The sequence below is a fragment of the Aedes albopictus genome, chromosome 2 (assembly GCF_035046485.1).
Source record: "Aedes albopictus strain Foshan chromosome 2, AalbF5, whole genome shotgun sequence".
Lineage (NCBI taxonomy): Eukaryota > Metazoa > Arthropoda > Insecta > Diptera > Culicidae > Aedes > Aedes albopictus.
The window spans coordinates 350,347,408-350,366,880 of record NC_085137.1 but is presented as its reverse complement, the minus strand read 5'-3'; the positions used below and the strand labels follow the sequence as shown (position 1 = coordinate 350,366,880).

The window sequence follows — 19,473 nt, the reverse complement described above, 5'->3', positions numbered from 1 at the left end:
GTGAGTGTGTTTTGATTCAATCAGCTGAATGCCACTCGGTAGTTGAGAGAGCGAACGTTCTTGTCGTATACACCGATGCAAGCTGATTCATTTCGCACTCTATTTGTTTCTCTCCTGATTCGCTTCGGTGGCGTCGGTGGCGAGCCGTTCGTGTTGCGTTCGTTCCTAGTGCGCCGTGCTCTCACTCAGCATTGGGATGTTGGCGTTCTTTTTGCTATTTTGCATCGCCGGCATTCGGGTGAGCGAATGAGTTTTCCCATGCTTGGTTGCAGTTATTTCAACAGTCTATCAAGTCTTTGACCTGTTTTTTTGTGCTATTCGATGTGTTGTAGTTTAAAAAATGCTGGCGGCCATCACAAACCTAAAATCAAAGGAGAAACTCGTGGGGTATGAACAAAGCTGAGTAGCATTCCCCATGCGTGCACTCAGCGAAAAAAACTAGCGAAATTCATCGAAATACCTTATGAAAATTTGCTATAACTAATTCTTATGGATGACATAAGAATACCTTATGAAAATTTATCGTGCTTACTATGACAAATTTTATAAGATAGACTTATGAAAAGAACAAAAAAATCTTAAAATGATGCAGACTGGATTCGATCCATGAACGTCGGGATCACCGAGCCCGTGTTTTATCCACACAGCTACCGACGCTTGAGAATACCATGTTGCTAAACATGAATAAAAGCCAAGCTGTGAGACGATTTTACGTCATAGAGTGACCTTATGAAATTCATCCGAATCATTATGAATTATTTAAAGGCCGTTTCATAAGTTGGGCCTTATGGAAATCTTAAGGTTGTTTGGCTGAGTGTGTATTTCCCCTAGCAAGCATCAGTGACAGCCAGCACCATGACGGGGTCGTCGTAAGTGTGATGCTGGCTCATTGACGAGTGGACTGTTGACGGAGCAAGTCGCCATCACCGCGAGGTTCCGTATTATGCCAAGTGATTCTACTGCAGTTTGCTAAGATGGCTGAGAACGGGTTGTTCCAGTGAGTTGCCCGGTATTCACATTGGCGATCCTGCCAGGAGTGCATCATAATCAATAACAAATTAATCATAAAATAGGTAGAATTACTTGGCATAAAAACAGTGAGAGAAAACAAATCGTTTTGGTGTGTGAAGTGTGTGGTGGTGCTGCAAACACAGTGAAGTGGGTGTTGCAATTCTGCGGTTCCTGACGAAAGCTAGAGCGCGGAAAGTTTTTGTTTTTCCAACCGCGTTCTGTTTAAGCCTTGGTTCTAGCACAAACACATGAACGAAGGCGCGGTGACGTGGTTGATTTTTGTTGTCGACTGGTAGCACGCTGTGGATAGGTGGTTGGTCGGTCGATGATTGCATGCATGTTTCTTCATGTTCTTGCTCGGCATGGATGGTCGCGCTTTCGTTGATTCCTCGGATCCTACATGCTCGTGTTGTTGCTCGGTTGAACGGTAAATGCAAACAGGTTGATGTGCATGATGGTAGAGGTGTTTGGCTATTGTGAACGTTGCCGTAAAATACTCGCGGCGTTGGTTGGTTGGGTTGGTTTTTACTCGGGTTTTTGGTTGGGCAAATTAATGGCGTGTCGAACCGCCGAAAATTTTTCTGCATAAGGAAAATGCAGGGACGTGTAATGAAAACCGTCCAAAGAAACGGCATTTTTGGATAACCGCCGAAAATTATTCTGCATAAAGAAAATGCAGGGACGTGTAGTGAAAACCGTCCAAGGTAAAGGCGTTGTTGGATAACCGCCGACAATTTTTCTGCATAAGGAAAATGCAGGGACGTGTAATGAAAACCGTCCAAGGAAACGGCATTTTTGGATAACCGCCGAAAATTATTCTGCATAAAGAAAATGCAGGGACGTGTAATGAAAACCGTCCAAAGAAACGGCATTTTTGAATAACCGCCGAAAATTATTCTGCATAAAGAAAATGCAGGGACGTGTAGTGAAAACCGTCCAAGGTAAAGGCGTTGTTGGATAACCGCCGACAATTTTTCTGCATAAGGAAAATGCAGGGACGTGTAATGAAAACCGTCCAAGGAAACGGCATTTTTGGATAACCGCCGAAAATTATTCTGCATAAAGAAAATGCAGGGACCTGTAATGAAAACCGTCCAAAGAAACGGCATTTTTGAATAACCGCCGAAAATTATTCTGCATAAAGAAAATGCAGGGACGTGTAGTGAAAACCGTCCAAGGTAAAGGCGTTGTTGGATAACCGCCGACAATTTTTCTGCATAAGGAAAACACAGGGACGTGAAATGAAATCCGTCCAAGGAAATGGCGTTATTGAAAAACTGCCGAAAATTGTTTGCATCAGTAAAATGCAGCGATGTGTAAAGAAACCCGTCTAAGGAAATGGCGTTGCATGATAACTGCCGAAAGCTGTGCGTGAGGAAAATGCAGGGACGTGTAATGAAAACCGCCCATAAAAATTGCATATCGTAAAACAGTTTAAAATTCGAAGTATGCAATGAAAACATATCTACTGAAAATATGTTATAGAACCTCTTTCGAACTCGTTTTGTAGAATCTATTATCGTATAATGAAGGACATTTGTGTGTTATATATGGTCCATCTGTACCATCACATTGAAACATTGAAAATGGAGTTGTATGATATACGGAATCTTCAGTCTGATAAATCTCAAAATCGTTAATCTCTTGTTTTTTCTTTTTTGACAAATAATTCTTACAAAATATGTTCGTTTTCGTTGAATGCGTCGAATTTTCGCAATCGTGAATAACGATTGATTTGAGTGAGAGAAAAACAGGGCCGGCTACTACGTGCGCTTGAAGGAGAGAAGACGCATCGCCCAACTGCGTGTGTTGTAGTTATTTTTATTGGAGCTGGGCAAAACCCCATAGATGATCGGTTAGCATTGCAAGTTATCAATCAAATGATATAGGTTCGATATTAACAAAAGTGCGTTTACTAAACAAAAAAGTAAATGTGGCCATTCGTCTTAATTCTTGTATCTTGAAGTGTATCTTGTTGCATTGGTGCCATAAGGATGAAGAGAACGAAATTGAGGGTTTGAGCGTAAAAATAACAAGCCTGTTAGTAAGAAAACTTTTTTTTTCGGAGAAGAGGGAGAATGTGGGGTATGAACAAAGCTGAGTAGCATTCCCCATGCGTGTATTTCCCCTAGCAAGCATCAGTGACAGCCAGCACCATGACGGGGTCGTCGTAAGTGTGATGCTGGCTCATTGACGAGTGGACTGTTGACGGAGCAAGTCGCCATCACCGCGAGGTTCCGTATTATGCCAAGTGATTCTACTGCAGTTTGCTAAGATGGCTGAGAACGGATTGTTCCAGTGAGTTGCCCGGTATTCACAAAACTTTTATTAACCTTTCAGGACGCGCGCCATCAAGTAGCTGAAACTGCACCGCGCACGCACTGAATACGACGAGCGAGGTTTGCTGGTAGTGTTGTACTTTTTACAACGGCGCGCGTCCTGAAGGGTTAATTTCATGCATAAATACTTGTAAACATCCCAGATGAAAATTTCTGACATTTTGCTAGGTCAACCCTGAAATTTTCGGCTACTATGATGAGCTCTGATGCTGCAAGGGCTGGCAGCAAGAATTTTCAAAGTTGAATCACCCCTCATCTTAGCGTAAAAAGCTGTATACAAACTGTTAGCGGGTTATAAAGCTGCAATTGGCTTCTTTAGCGATGTTGAGATAATTCCATATTCTGAAACTGCAGGCAAAACTGAACCGAAATTCAAATTTTCATGAAGTTTAGTGCCCGGGAACCTATTTAAAAATCAATTTGAAGTTTGTATGGGAGCGATTTGTCGAATCACCCCTCGTCGCATTTTGTACTGGGTGGAGCTGTCAAACAGTTACGCAGCTGTCAAAAGGTGATTTAAAAAAATCTCTTTGAAATTGATTTTGGGTACCAAAATAAAGTTCTAAAAATCTGAAAAAAATCATAGTGGCTCAGAAAAAGGTGCTCTTTTATATAAAACCAAAAAAATGATACATTTTTCCTAATTTAAAAACCCAATACAAATACTTTACAGCGTCCATCTCGGTTTTGTGAAATAATTTGGACTGCTTCTATTGCACTCTAATCCAAATCCAGAAGAGTTGCCGGAAGATATGCCAATCAAATAAGAGTCCCCGTCAATAAAATAGCAGCATTTATACAGTATGTTTTGTAAAGTTGCCAAGTACGAAAAACAGTAGCACTTGTAATTCTTGCAAATCGAAGCCGTAGTAAATAAACTGTTGGAGCAACCACACAGCTTGTTGAATGTAAACATAATTGCGTTTCACGTTTACAGTTTGATAAGTTTACAGTTGGATAAGTTTTCTTGTGACACAATTGGGTTCTTTAGAGGTATCTAGATTATTTTATAATCGAAATCTCCGCCTTAAAATTAGTCTAAATACAAAATTTCATAATCTTTGGTGTCCGGCAACTATTTTTAAGATGCATTCAAAGTTTTTATAGTGTTTTTTTTTTGTTCGGGGTGAACTGTCATATTTTCGATTGAAATGTCAATCTATCCACGAAAATGATTATTCGTGAATCGATTGAAATGTCAATCTATCCAATGATTATTGACCCCTCAAAGCAAACGTATTGTAACGCAATAAAATCACATTATACTCAGAAAAATGAAATCTTTCTGTAAGGCTATATAAAGTTGAAATATTGTATTCGCTAAACGACCCAATAGGACAGTTCGGTGAAGTACTAGATTTGTAGTAATGAGCTGAATTTTAGCATGGTGAGAAGGTCAATCCTCCGTTTCTGCAATAAAATGGTGCAAAAAGTATAGGTTTTATAATTCCTTGCCTAATTTGATGCTGTTTGGGCAAAACTTTGGGCAACAGTGATGCTGTTTTCTCCAATTCTTGCAACATAAACAACATAGTTATCCAAAGCTTTGCTCAAGCAGCATCAAATGAGGCAAGGAATCATGATACCCACGCTTTTTGAACCATTTCATTGCAGAAACGGAGAATTGACTTTCTCACCATACTAAAATTCAGCTCATTACTACAAATCGAGTACTACACCGAACGTACCTTATTACAAAGCTTTGTCTGGTGTAAAACGAAACGGGATATTTTCTATGATATTGAAATAGAACAGTATGGCAGTGAGGACACTATCAGGACCAATGGATACAGAGATCCATGTTTCGTAACCTATCCGAGTAGGTGTAAAATCAGATGAATAGCATGTTCAGTTATTTTTGATTGACTTACTAAGAGCAAAAACTGATATTGGTTTGATTGATATAAGAGATAAAAGATCAGAAATAATAGCAAAATCTAATATGGTGAATTGCTCAATAATAACTCGTTAAGATATTACAAGAGCAAAACAATGGCAGGCAAGATTTGTCGACTTTTTTCTTGAAAAAAAAAAACAAATATCAACATCCAGCGTCGAACCTACGACCTTAGGATTCAGAGGTGGCGATGCTTACCACTCAACTGTGGCTCACTGTTGTAAATAACTTGGGAATAAGAGCATGGGGTTCTTCGTTTCCGCAGCTCAGAAAGGGGCACATGGCATTTCACTAACATTGAGCCATCTCTATGAGTGTATGTGTTCCACTTCGTGCGGAAGAGCTAAACTTGTTCTTATTTAAAAAATTTCAGCTATTTCGACAAGAACAAAAACTGATATCATATCACTTTGAATTACTCGTGGGATATTCATTAGATTTTTTAATAACACATCAAAATCACTTCGAGCTATGACAGCAAAAGTTGTTCGATTTGAGATATAATTTAGATATTCTCTTCTACCCGGGTAAATTCGAATAATTTGGGATTGTGTTGTCGTATAACTGCTATTATTGAACAGCTGTGAAAAGGCTTAAAAAGCGCCTTCCAAAGATGTTATACAGTTAGTGGTTACATAACAGCCGAGAAAAATGCTCTGTCTTGGCTGCACAGAAGCTGCTTGTACAGCATGTACAAGTTGATTTATGATGATGATTAACCTGGGCTTGTTAGGGGAATATCTATAAATAAATAGAAAATCGCGTTAAATACTGTTCCTTTGAATTCCACTAAGAATTTGCATCCTTTGACAGATACGTATTTCGACCTCAACTGTAAGGTCGTCTTCAGTGTCTTTTCGAGTCAAGTACAAGACACTGAAGACGACCTTACAGTTGAGGTCGAAATACGTATCTGTCAAAGGATGCAAATTCTTAGTGGAATTCAAAGGAACAGTACTTAACGCGATTTTCTTTTTATTTAAGTTGATTTAGTTTATTAAATTCATTGGTATAGGGCTTGCATAGAAGCTTCCGTTCAACACAGTAACACAACATCAAACTGATCGAGGAAAGTTTGTTGACTGCAGCAATCTTAGCAAGAATTTATAGATAAATACTATCAGAGATTTGTTGAGGAATTCCTAGGCAAAACCGTTCAAAACATTTTCGTTGGATTCATACAGTTCCTTTTTGTATTTCTTCAAGAGTTCTTTGGTAAACCCTCTAGGAATTACCACTGGGCTTTGATTTAATTCTCTTAATCTTTAATCTTTATTCTTATTTCTTTAATTCTCCTCTTGGCATTTCCCCAAGAATGTCTGCTGGGTTTCCTCCAGCAATTCCTCATTTGGTTTCTCCAGAGATTTTCACGAGACTACCTCCAGGAATTTCTCTTCGAAAATATACAAGAATCCTTTGAGATTACTTCTAGAATTTTTTGCTGGGATTCGTCCCCATTATTTTTGATGGGATTCATCCAGTAATCACTGTTGTTGTTTCTCTATGGCTTCTCCCAGAAATTTTTGTTAAAGAAGTGCCATCAGAACTCCTCTAAGCTTTCTTTCAGGATTTTTTTTATATTCTTATGGAATTTTTTTTCTGATTTATTTGAGAATTTCTTTTGAATTGCTCCTGGAATTTGTGGTTGGAATTCTCCAAGAAGTCTAGCTGAAGATCCCCAAGCGATTCCTGCTAGAAATATTTCAGGAATTACTGAAGGACTCCTAAGAGTAATAACTGCAGAAATACCATTTGCAGAGGAGGTGAAATTTCTAGAAAAACCTTGCAGAAATCCCTAAAGGAATCATTGGAGGATTTTTCAAAAGATTTCTTGAAACTCTGTCTGCTGTTATTACTTCAAAAATCCTCTCAGGATTCCTCCAAATTTCCTCCTAGGATTCCAGAATTGCTGCTACGAGAAGAAGCTCAAACATTGATCCTTATCTCTCAGGTAAGTGATCACCGTCCTGCTGTTCCAGTAGCTACTGCTACAATTCCTTCGAGAACTCCTACTTGAATTTCTTCGGGATCAATTGCTGAGATTTCATAAGCATTTTCAGTCAAAAAATCTTCATTATTGCTCTTGAGATTCCTCTAGGAAATCCTGGAAGACTTTTTTATCTTTATTAACGAGATTTTTAGCCTTAGGCTAGTTCATCTCGGGACCCACGCTTTACTTCCCTTCCGAAGGAAGAACTCACATTTTGCGAGTTTGTCGGGAGTGGGATTCGATCCCAGGTCCTCGGCGTGATATTCAAGTGTTCTAACCATCACACCAGGTCCGCTCCACAACCTGGAAGATTTCTTGCTGATTTTACATGGAAAACCCAGAAAATACAACCTTGAAAATTGCTACCAGAAATGTCTAGAAGAATTCTAGTCCTGGAGAAATTCCAGCAGTAGTTGCTAGAAATGTTTCAAGAGGATTCCTAGTTAATCAAATTACAGTAGGAATCCCAGCTGCTTGCCAAAAGATTTTTCACGATCAAACCTGACTATACTATACTATCCGTGATTGATCTGAGCTGGTACCACTTGCACTGAGATCCAAATGAATAAGGGCTGGGACACTCCACTTATTCTCAAAGTGCAATTTAAGCAGCTGATACATTTTGGATCAATAACGGCGCCGGCCACATCCTTATAGTCAGTTGAGAAGGGAAAGGAATGTTAGAGTGTGCTGGTTGTTGCTACTAAAGACCGAGATCACCTCTGCATCCCCACAACCAGCACGGACCTGAGGTATTTGTTAGACGGAAAGGATGGGAGATCTGGGAGTCAACGTTCGGTCGGGTGATGCGATCCATGGATAGGGGGTTATTTATAGTGTTCGTAAGGTGATATATAAGGTGCTAAATAAGGTGAATAAGGTTAAGCGACACAGCACGCTTTGGTTGCATAACTTGTAGGCGTTATATACACTGTGCTGTGAGTGGAAGTTGGAAGGGAGGGAAACTACTTGTTTTTCAATTCGTTTCTGGTTCTAGCGATGGCTATGAACATATGAATATGCATGAGTTGTTTATGTAGAAAAGAGAGAGAGAGAGAGAGAGAGAGAGAGAGAGAGAGAGAGAGAGAGAGAGAGAGAGAGAGAGAAGAGAGAGAGAGAGAGAGAGAGAGAGAGAGAGAGAGAGAGAGAGAAGAGAGAGAGAGAGAGAGAGAGAGAGAGAGAAGAGAGAGAGAGAGAGAGAGAGAGAGAGAGAGAGAGAGAGAGAGAGAGAGAGAGAGAGAAAAAGTGGATAGAAAGATACAAAGTAGCATGAAAGGGACGGCCCAGGGATTGAACCTATGACCTTCTGCATACGAATCAGAAGCGGTAATCACTAGACCTCCAAGCAGGGTTCCTGAATTCCACTTTTCATCTTCTTCCCCATTCGAAGACAGTCAGCAGCGAACGGTTGTCGCTTGAGTTCGTGTGTGTGCTTGTCAGCGACGACAGCAAACTCCGGCGAACGGTGGGAAGCCACACTTGGAAATTATTCATTCGTCCACATTCGCATCGCAAGCGAATGCGATTCGTGAGTGATGCGATTGATATTGTGCATACGAATTATTGATGTTTTCGAATTATTTTCTTTGCTAATCTAGCATTTCAGTACAGTACAAGTAAAGTACAGTAAAAGTGTATGCATTACATGCAGAAATTCTCTTCTACTTATGATAATAGCCGCTTCGATCGCTCACCAGTAGTCTTCATCATTCGCCATTCATTCATTCGCTTGCGATCCAAACTGCGACGAATGGCAACGAATATTCATGTCAAGCAGATGGCTCATCGCTTCCCACTGGTGATAGGGTTGCGTGTTTGGTCACGACGATCCGTTTGCTGCATCTTTCTCGATTCGCTTCAGCAAAGAGGAGTGAATATGAATGGAGTGAGGCGAATATACCGATCCTTGCCTCCAAGCCCGTTATTATGCCAAAAGATTCAGAGTTTTATATATTTTCGTCACTTTTTAGTGCTCATAAATCAATCATCTAGGTGAATTTTTTGATTTATTTTAGATTCTTTTTATTTCTTTATGAAACATTTGTTATTAAATATTGCTTCTATCTTTATTCTTTACTAGCATTATTTAGGACTTTTTTTTCATTATGGAACGCTGATTGGCCTGCCTTAAAAATATATTCTACTCCAAAAATGACAATTACATACATAGTTGGAATGGTTCATTTTAAATTTTATGACTCAGGCCTCTTTGGCAGTTCAAAATCATTGATTTTCAAAAGGTATGTTTTTAATCATAGAGTACAAGTACAGTGCATTAAATTTGATATAAGATGATATAAAGCATAGTTTCTTCCACCATCATATTCGAAAAAAAATCGTCAATCATGTTATTCATGAGTGAATAATCCAATTGCCGATTATTTTTGGATTACCTTTTCATAATTAGTCTGCACAGTGGGCCTGGCCATTCTAATATTTGTACTATATCGTCACTGTTATATTGCAAATATTAATGCAGACAAGAAAATATCAAAAGAAATTTTATTATTTTCAGGATGCTTTTCAATACTGGTTGTGCAAACACTAAAATAGAATAGAATAGAATAGAATAGAGGCACGGTAAAGGCTGGGTATGCTGCGCAATTCAGATCCCATTGTGATCCACTAGCCTCTGCCCAGCAACTCCTATCCCTACCTCCACGCGGTACCGGCCGGTAACTATGAGCAACCTTAGGGAAGATCGGGTAACCAACCCCGGTGGGAACTTTGGTCGTAGGCTGACAGGGAAGGGGGGGTTTGCTTCGGCAAACCTGAGCGTCTGTTCTCCAGGAGGAGCGGCTCACAACAGCGTCTGATCCCCATGTTAGGGGCGGCTGATCTACGTCCGAGTGCCAGGGAAGGACTCTAAGCTCAACTGTGCACTATGGTCCTCCGGAAAGTAGGGGGTTGGTGTCAGGCCCTACGAGCCAGCCGTAAAAAACCATTGTAACGGAAAATCAGCAACAGAATAATACGAACCGAGACCAACGGCAACGACCCCAGCGAACAAAAAGGACTTGCGATTGGAAACTCGGTACGTGGAACTGCCGATCTCTCAACTTCATTGGGAGCACCCGCATACTCGCCGATCTACTGAAGGACCGCGGGTTCGGCATCGTAGCGCTGCAGGAGGTGTGTTGGACAGGATCCATGGTGCGAACGTTTAGAGGTAATCATACCATCTACCAGAGCTGCGGCAACACACGCGAGCTGGGAACAGCTTTCATCGTGATGGGTGATATGCAGAGGCGCGTGATCGGTTGGTGGCCGATCGACGAAAGAATGTGCAGTTTGAGGATCAAGGGCCGATTCTTTAACTTCAGCATAATAAACGTGCACAGCCCACACACCGGAAGTACTGATGATGACAAGGACGCATTTTACGCGCAGCTCGAACGCGAGTACGACCGCTGCCCAAGCCACGACGTCAAGATCATCATAGGAGACTTGAACGCTCAGGTAGGCCAGGAGGAGGAATTCAGACCGACGATTGGTAAGTTCAGCGCCCACCAGCAAACGAACGAAAACGGCCTACGACTCATTGATTTCGCCGCCTCCAAAAATATGGCCATACGTAGCACCTTTTTCCAACACAGCCTCCCTTATCGTTACACCTGGAGATCACCACAGCAGACGGAATCTCAAATCGACCACGTTCTGATTGACGGACGGCACTTCTCCGACATTATCGACGTCAGGACCTATCGTGGCGCCAACATCGACTCCGACCACTATCTGGTGATGGTCAAACTGCGCCCAAAACTCTCCGTCATCAACAATGTACGGTACCGGCGACCGCCACGGTACAACCTAGAGCGACTGAAGCAACCGGATGTCGCCTCAGCATACGCGCAGAATCTCGAAGCCGCGTTGCCAGACGAGGGCGAGCTCGATGAGGCCCCTCTAGAGGACTGCTGGAGTACAGTGAAAGCAGCCATCAACGACGCAGCCGAGAGCACCATCGGGTACGTGGAACGGAATCGACGGAACGAATGGTTCGACGAAGAGTGCAGAACGGTTTTGGAGGAGAAGAACGCAGCGAGGGCGGTAATGCTGCAGTAAGGGACTCGACAGAACGTGGAACGTTACAAACAGAAGCGGAAACAGCAGACCCGCCTCTTTCGGGAGAAAAAGCGCCGCCTGGAAGAAGCGGAGTGTGAAGAAATGGAACTGCTGTGCCGTTCCCAAGAAACACGGAAGTTCTATCAGAAGCTCAACGCATCCCGCAACGGCTTCGTGCCGCGAGCCGAAATATGCAGGGATAAAGACGGAGGCCTCTTGACGGACGGACGTGAGGTGATCGAAAGGTGGAAGCAGCACTTCGATCAGCACCTGAACGGCGTGGAGAACGTAGGCACGGGAGCCCACGGCAACGGAAGGAACGACGACGCCAGTGCAGCGGAGGACGGAAATGAACCAACTCCCACGCTGAGGGAAGTTAAGGATGCCATTCACCAGCTCAAAACCAACAAAGCAGCTGGTAAGGATGGTATCGCAGCTGAACTCATAAAGATGGGCCCAGAAAAGTTGGCCACCTGTCTGCATCGGCTAACAGTCAGGATCTGGGAAACCGAACAGCTACCGGAGGAGTGGAAGGAAGGGGTAATCTGCCCCATTCACAAGAAAGGCGACCATTTGGAATGTGAGAACTTCAGGGCGATCACTATTTTGAATGCTGCCTACAAAGTGCTATCCCAGATCATCTTCCGTCGTCTGTCACCTAAAACAAATGAGTTCGTGGGAAGTTATCAAGCCGGCTTCATCGACGGCCGGTCGACAACGGACCAGATCTTTACCGTACGGCAAATCCTCCAGAAATGTCGTGAATACCAGGTCCCAACGCACCACCTGTTCATCGACTTCAAAGCGGCATACGATAGTATCGACCGCGCAGAGCTATGGAGAATCATGGACGAAAACGGCTTTCCTGGGAAGCTGACTAGACTGATTAAAGCAACGATGGACGGTGTGCAAAACTGCGTAAGAGTTTCGGGTGAACTATCCAGTTCATTCGTATCTCGCCGGGGACTGCGACAAGGTGACGGACTCTCATGTCTACTCTTCAACATCGCGCTGGAAGGTGTGATGCGACGAGCCGGGCTCAACAGCCGGGGAACGATTTTCACAAAATCCGGTCAATTTGTGTGCTTTGCGGACGACATGGACATTATCGCTAGAACATTTGGAACGGTGGCAGAACTGTACACCCGCCTGAAACGCGAAGCAGCAAGGGTCGGACTGGTGGTGAATGCCTCAAAAACAAAGTACATGCTGGTAGGCGGAACCGAACACGACCGGATCCGTCTGGGTAGTAATGTTACGATAGACGGGGATACTTTCGAGGTGGTGGAGGAATTCGTATACCTCGGATCCTTACTGACGGCTGACAACAACGTGAGCCGAGAAATTCGGAGGCGCATCATCAGCGGAAGTCGGGCCTACTACGGGCTCCAGAAGAAACTACGGTCGAAAAAGATTCACCCACGCACCAAATGCACCATGTACAAAACGCTAATAAGACCGGTAATCCTCTACGGGCACGAGACATGGACCATGCTCGAGGAGGACCTACAAGCACTCGGAGTTTTCGAGCGACGCGTGCTAAGAACGATCTTCGGCGGTGTGCAGGAGAACGGTGTGTGGCGGAGAAGGATGAACCACGAGCTCGCTGCACTTTACGGCGAACCCAGCATCCAGAAGGTGGCCAAAGCCGGAAGGATACGGTGGGCAGGGCATGTTGCAAGAATGCCGGACAACAACCCTGCAAAGCTGGTGTTTGCAACGGATCCGGTTGGCACAAGAAGGCGTGGAGCGCAGAGAGCACGATGGGCGGACCAGGTGGAGCGTGACTTGGCGAGCATTGGGCGCGACCGAGGATGGAGAGCGGCAGCCACAAACCGAGTATTGTGGCGTACTATTGTTGATTATGTCTTGTCTTAATGATGTTGAACAAATAAATGTAATGAATAGAATAGAATAGAATAGAATAGAATAGAATAGCATAGGTGATAAAAATCATAATAAAGAAAAAAAAAAGTTTGGATTCCAACCAATATGCAAGGTGACGTATGCATTGTCTCTTTTTCGCACATAGATATCAACGGTATTAAGAAAACATTGTTGACCTATCTAATTTTTTACAATTTGCCGTTTTTTCTGCATGATTTTAAGTGTTACGTGCCCATGATGCAATATTTTTCATTGTAAATGCTTGAGCAGCAATGATCATCCCTTTTCTAGAGAACTTCACGATCAAAACAAGCGTGAACCCAAGAGACCTTGCTGCTGCAACACGAGATCAAGTGGAGTACAGAACAATGACTGGAATTGTGAGACAATTAATGACAATTCCTTTCAAATTAATGCCTTAATTGATTCTCTACGCCTGCCGGTCGCAAGTATAGTGTCTATCGCTAACGTGTGATCGTTTGAAATATCCGAGTCAGCAGCGCAACACTGTGGGTGCAGTAGTGCGACCGGCGACGGCTGCTGACTCAATTCGAAGACTGTGTGTTTTCATAAACTGAACGAACCAATGGACTTTGCTTATAGGTGGGTATATCTATTGCAAACCAACGGCCTACACACGATTGACAACATCAGCTCTCGAGACCAATTGATGCGCGCTTGTACCCAAATGACTCGTAAGAATAACAAAGCCATTGGCGCAGCAAACGGGTCGATTAAAACCAATGAAGCAACAATAAGATCAATTGATATTGTAACCTGTCCCATACGGTAGATAAATTAATTGACGATGTTGATACATTGCGATTTGATTGATTGAACTCTGATTGCGCTGTGCAAGTGTTCGTGTGTTTATCGGAATGTGTGGAAAAGTGAAATGCTAGGAAGATGAGCACTTAGAAGTCGGTATGCCATGCGCAATATGCGCGTCGTCAGGTCTAGCCCATTTCGTAGAAGTTTGCAATTACTGAATGTCAAATCCATCAGTGTGATGAGGTAACTCGTGCGAACTTCTTTATACGAAGGTTTAGTCATGGATAACTTCGCTCTGGATGCTTGAAGGAGTTTTACTGATCAGCGGAAATTGATTTTTTTCACATGATTGTATACTAGATTGTATATGATATCAAATGAATTCATAAAGCACGTACACTTTTTGGGGAAAGGGGGTAAGTAGTTTGGCCAAAATCTATTGCCCATTACAAATTTAAAAAAAATGTATAGACAACCATCGTAATCCTAGAATGCCTTACCTAGAGTGCAGGCACCAGTTTTGTTCAGTCAGAGAGAAATCATTTTTTCAAAAAATACCCAATATTGCTTCTTTTAAGGCTAAAATCAAGTATTAGTTAGTTTTCTACATTGTTCATATGGAATACGTCAAATGAAATGTTTCAATCCATGTTCTGTCGGAAAAGTGTGTTCGGGGAAACGGCATTCGGGAAAACGGCGTTCGGAGCAACGACATTCGCGGAACCGACATTCGAGAAAAAATAACCCAAATACATCACTACAATTCGGTTCTGCACTCCTATGTGCATGCCATATATGAAAAATAAAAGAAATAATAATTAATAACACTAGTTTACAAAATAAAACGAAAGTCGTGAACTTCTGTCAACGATCAAAATTTTTGAAGCACAAATTAGCGCTGATTTCGAAACCGACCTTCAAAAAAATTTTGAGTAGAACAGTTTTTGAGGTTTAGCTCAATATCGAGTTTTACAACTTTTTAAAATATGGAATTTACTAAAATTCGAATATCTTGCGTTTTGTTCAACCAATTTTAATTTTTTTTCCATAGATTAAAAGCTGGATATAATACCATTCAGCCATCTAAATGCAGGTTCAGCGTCAGATTGATGAAATTCAAGATATTGTCGAGTTTTAGGGACGATCTCCTAAAGGTGGATATATAACGAAACCACCTCTCGAATTTTCAAGAGCACAAATGGATTGTACTGAAAAGTTGATCGATTGGTCACCACCAGCGGGTGACCAATCGATCAACTTTTCAGCGTTGCGAGACACTTGGTTCTTCAGATTTGTGCTCTTGAAAATTCGAGAGGGTGGCTTCGTTATATATTCACCTTAAATTTTAGCAAAATTTCCAAAAATATATGAATAATAATTCTTTCTCATCGTTTATTTGACACACTATATGTAGGCGAGTTACAGTAAAAAATTCAGCTCAATCGGAGCATTGATTACGGAGAATGAGATGTATGAAGTGACCCATCCGAAACGCCCTTGTGAGCCCACCCCGGAAGCTGCCGTTGGCTGGACCAGCAGCTTGGGGTATAGGCACGACCCCTTCTGGACCGGCGCGACCGTCTCCCGGGGTCAAAAGTTGTTTCATAACAAAGAAAGTGTTTGTTTCCATTCATGGCTGCTTGAGAAACCTAATTTGGAATTGCCAACAAATTGATGTACTGATGACCAAACTGGCCAGATTCTATTTGTTTCGGCAGTTTTATTATTTTTGATGGTTCTAACCGAAATTCTATGCCGAAATCTTTGTTACTGTATTGTATGTGTGTGTGTGAGTCTAAGCTGTGTTGATAATCCGGATTTTCTGAAACCCCGGTGACCGGACTGGTTCGCTGTGACATGCATTCAATAGCAGAAGCGCTTCTGTTGAATAAGAATGAGCCCAAGATTATTGAAATCTGGGAAAGCATGGCAGAGGTTCAGTTTCTCGAGTTCCAAGGTACCCTGCTGGCGCTCAATTTGAAGAACGAGCGAGTTAAAAAAATTTGTACCATTCGACAAATAATCCAATCAACTAAATGGCATACGTGTTGTAACTTAGCAAGAGCCGTGTTGGTCCCAGCAAGGATGAAACCCCCGTCTTAAACCTCAGGGTCGGCAAGACGCTCGTGACATTCCGCGAAAGAAAACACTTATAGATCGGCTAAAGAAACTCCCTCTATATTCTTGGTCTCGTGTACACTTTTATTCCACTTCCTTCTTGACGTCCTACTCTCCTACCACTTTCCTCTAGCTTTCTCCCTCCTAGCTTTCTGGCGTCCGCCCTTAACACCGAACGACGCCTCCCACGTTCTTAAGGACTAGTCCTATCTTATACGCTCTACTTTTCTTCACTGTTTCTGGGGCCCCGCGCACTGCACGCCTACGCTGCCGCTCCTTTCGCCTGTCCACTAGCTCCTTCTCTCCTTCCTGGGCCAGGGGCGGGCCAGGGGCGTGCGCCCCTCGAGTATGTTGATGGACTCGAGACTTCAGTGATCCGTAGAGTCACTGGAAAAGCCTGGGTTCGTCGGCGCGTTTGGTGGTTGTATCGGGTTACAGGGATGCGGACACACTACAAATTGGCTAGTAGGGTCTACGCAGTGGTAGCGACTTGCACTGTACGGGTCACTAACTTGGTTTTGAAATAAAAACCGCGAGGTCCTGTGGGCACAATGGGAGAATCACAATGGCGGGTTAGGCACTGTACGGATGGGCTAGGTTCGGGGTTTATGGGCAGTAGTTTACCTGGAAATCCAGTATTCCTTCACACTCCTTCTTTTCTTCTCTGTATCCTTTCTGCTCCTTAACTTTGGATAACTACCTTCAACTTTTACTCAACTCCAAATAACTTCAAATAACTATTAACTCTTGAAAACTTCAACGATTCGCTCTGAAGATCACCAGGCTAATGATCTGTTGGATTCAAGTTCGTTGACCCCGAACATTTGTCCATTGACCCGTCGTGTATCCTCCTCATGATGGCCACCCATTCGTGCATTCCTGTGCAGTCTGGTGGTGGCTAGCAGATTTACCGTTGTTATTATATAGGGCAGTGCAGTGATGGCTGCGTTTGTGGGATTTTTGGGACGTCACACTTAGCCTAACTACAAACGTTTTCATTTTTAGAACAAAATTCAACGAATACTGAACACGACAAATCTCATCAATACTGGACGTTGCACTGACACTAGTTACAGTTTCCTGTTTCATAAAATGGTTTTCAACCAAATGTCCGTTCGAGCAAATGTAGTTTTGACCAAATGTCATTCGACATGCTGTCTTTCAAGCAAATGTCATAGATTCCAAATTTGTCACCCGTCATAATTTTGATGCTATTCCGTGCATTTCATTGAAAGTGAAAACATTTTCTCTATTTATTGATACTAAACATCATATTTAATGGACAACCATAATGAAGGTCACTACATAAATAGTTAAATACTTTGCTTGTTCCAATTAAAAATTGCCAAGATTTTGAAGAGATTGTATGATATATGTAATAAAACTCCTAAGGTGGACCGAAATACGTCCACTACGCTAAAAAACACTCTTTAGACCCGCAAGTACTGAAAACGACAACGAATGGTAAAATACGACGAGATCTCATATAATTATGTATATGGATAATTCTCGCTGAAACCAGGCCGCCATTTACATAAAGTCTGGGGTTTTAAATTTGTCTTGCTTATTCGCTAGAAAATGATAAAAAAAAGGATGAACACCACTTTGACAAGGGACTGAGAAGGTGACAAAATGACGATTTTTCATCGAATTGCACTTGATTTATCGATTTATCGATCTTTTCCAAATTTGGACGATTGATACACAACTAATTGATCAACTTACAGTAAAAATTTCAGATTTTTCGATGCACTTTTCAAAAAGTTACAGCTATTTGAACATTTTTTGAAAAGTGAAAATTTTGCCTGTCCCGATCATTTTGTCTTTCCCCTGTAAGTTTGCTCTTGAGACAAAAAAATGTTGCGCTGTGTTATTATTCATTTTCGTCATTTTCCAATTTTGTGACTGTAATGCGGTTGAAATTTTAATGGGATTTAGTATAGAAGGCCACTAAGTGATCTGTGATCATAAAATAAATGAAATCGCTATAACTTTGTCTCTTGTTAATAACTTCAAGTTAAGTCAAACGTTTTTCAAAGCTCATTATGTAAGTCATAAATGGTCAAAATTTCATTGCATTCGGTTTATTGCATCCGGAGATATACAGAATAGCCCGATCTTTTCCAAAATTGGACGATCGATACACAACTAATTGATCTACTTACAGTAAAAATTTCAGATTTTTCGATGCACTTTTCAAAAAGTTACAGCTATTTGAACATTTTTTGAAAAGTTAAAATTTTGCCTGTCCCGATCATCTTGTCTATCCCCTGTATGTGTCTCTGACAGATTTTGGGCTGCTGAATTCGAATCCGGGCTCAGATTTGCTCCAGCACTTCACAATTTTACGCTATACCTCAACTTATAGGGCAACATATGCGATTTTGGGTTGTTTTGACTGCATGCCAATAAGCATGGACATATATTTTTAAGCAATCAAAGGACAAATTGGTCAATTAACATCTAAATTATTGACTCATGCAAAATATTTCATTTTAAAAAATCATCATGTTCATGTTGGTACTAATTTAACCATCTTTAGTTTGAAAATAAAAATTTAAAAAAGAAAAAGACACAGAGAGAGACGAACCAGCCAAGGGCTGATACTCTTTAATAAAATCAAATCAATCAATCAATCAAAAAGACACAGACACGTTTAATGCTTCCAGTGAGCTATTTGGCTCTTTGAAGGAAGCACGATACTAAACAACGGACTAGCATGCAACGCCCAGTGGTACAGCCGAAAACTTTACCTGACAGCTACGGCGGGAATCGAACCCGCTCTCCTTAGCACAATGCGACTAAAGGCGTGGTGGCCTTAGCCGCACGACCACGAAGCCACACATTTTGTTTTACTTATTGTCATAAACACCGGGGTTCTGATCAACAAATTGGTATACGCTTAGCACCAGGACAACACCAGAAAACCCTTCCCAAGCAACACGACTTGTTGCCAAGCCAGTAACAGCAACATCATTGCAATTTATTCACTGTTCGTACTAAGGACGACAGAACACAATTGCTTCTTCTATGAAACGCAAAAAGCGCAGATTTTGAATCGTTATGCAACTTGAGCTAGGGGGAATGTTAAAAAAAAATGTTAAAAATATGACCAGACTCGAACGATGGACGCCAAGAGTATTAACCACTCACCTTACATACTACACCAGAAGCTTTGTGAGAGAATTGCTGCTCGATACACCATAAAAGCTATTAAAGTTATGTGTTACTTCATTGCACCTTCTTTGTCACAAATTAGAGAACTTCAAAATGAAAAGACGCGCAAGTTTTCCGCAACACATTTGGAACTTAATCTGAACAAACAAAGCAGAGTAAGGTGATGATGATTAATTATTTTTCAGAGTAAGGTGTTTCATGTGTGTCACATAGCACATTTA

General features: G+C 41.9%; 1 protein-coding gene across 2 annotated transcripts in view; it reads right to left on the bottom strand.

Moving 5' to 3' along the window:
• The window catches only part of LOC109419421 (anion exchange protein 3), a 205,510-nt gene that overhangs the window by 159,706 nt on the left and 26,331 nt on the right, over positions 1-19,473 (bottom strand). The window lies entirely within an intron of this gene.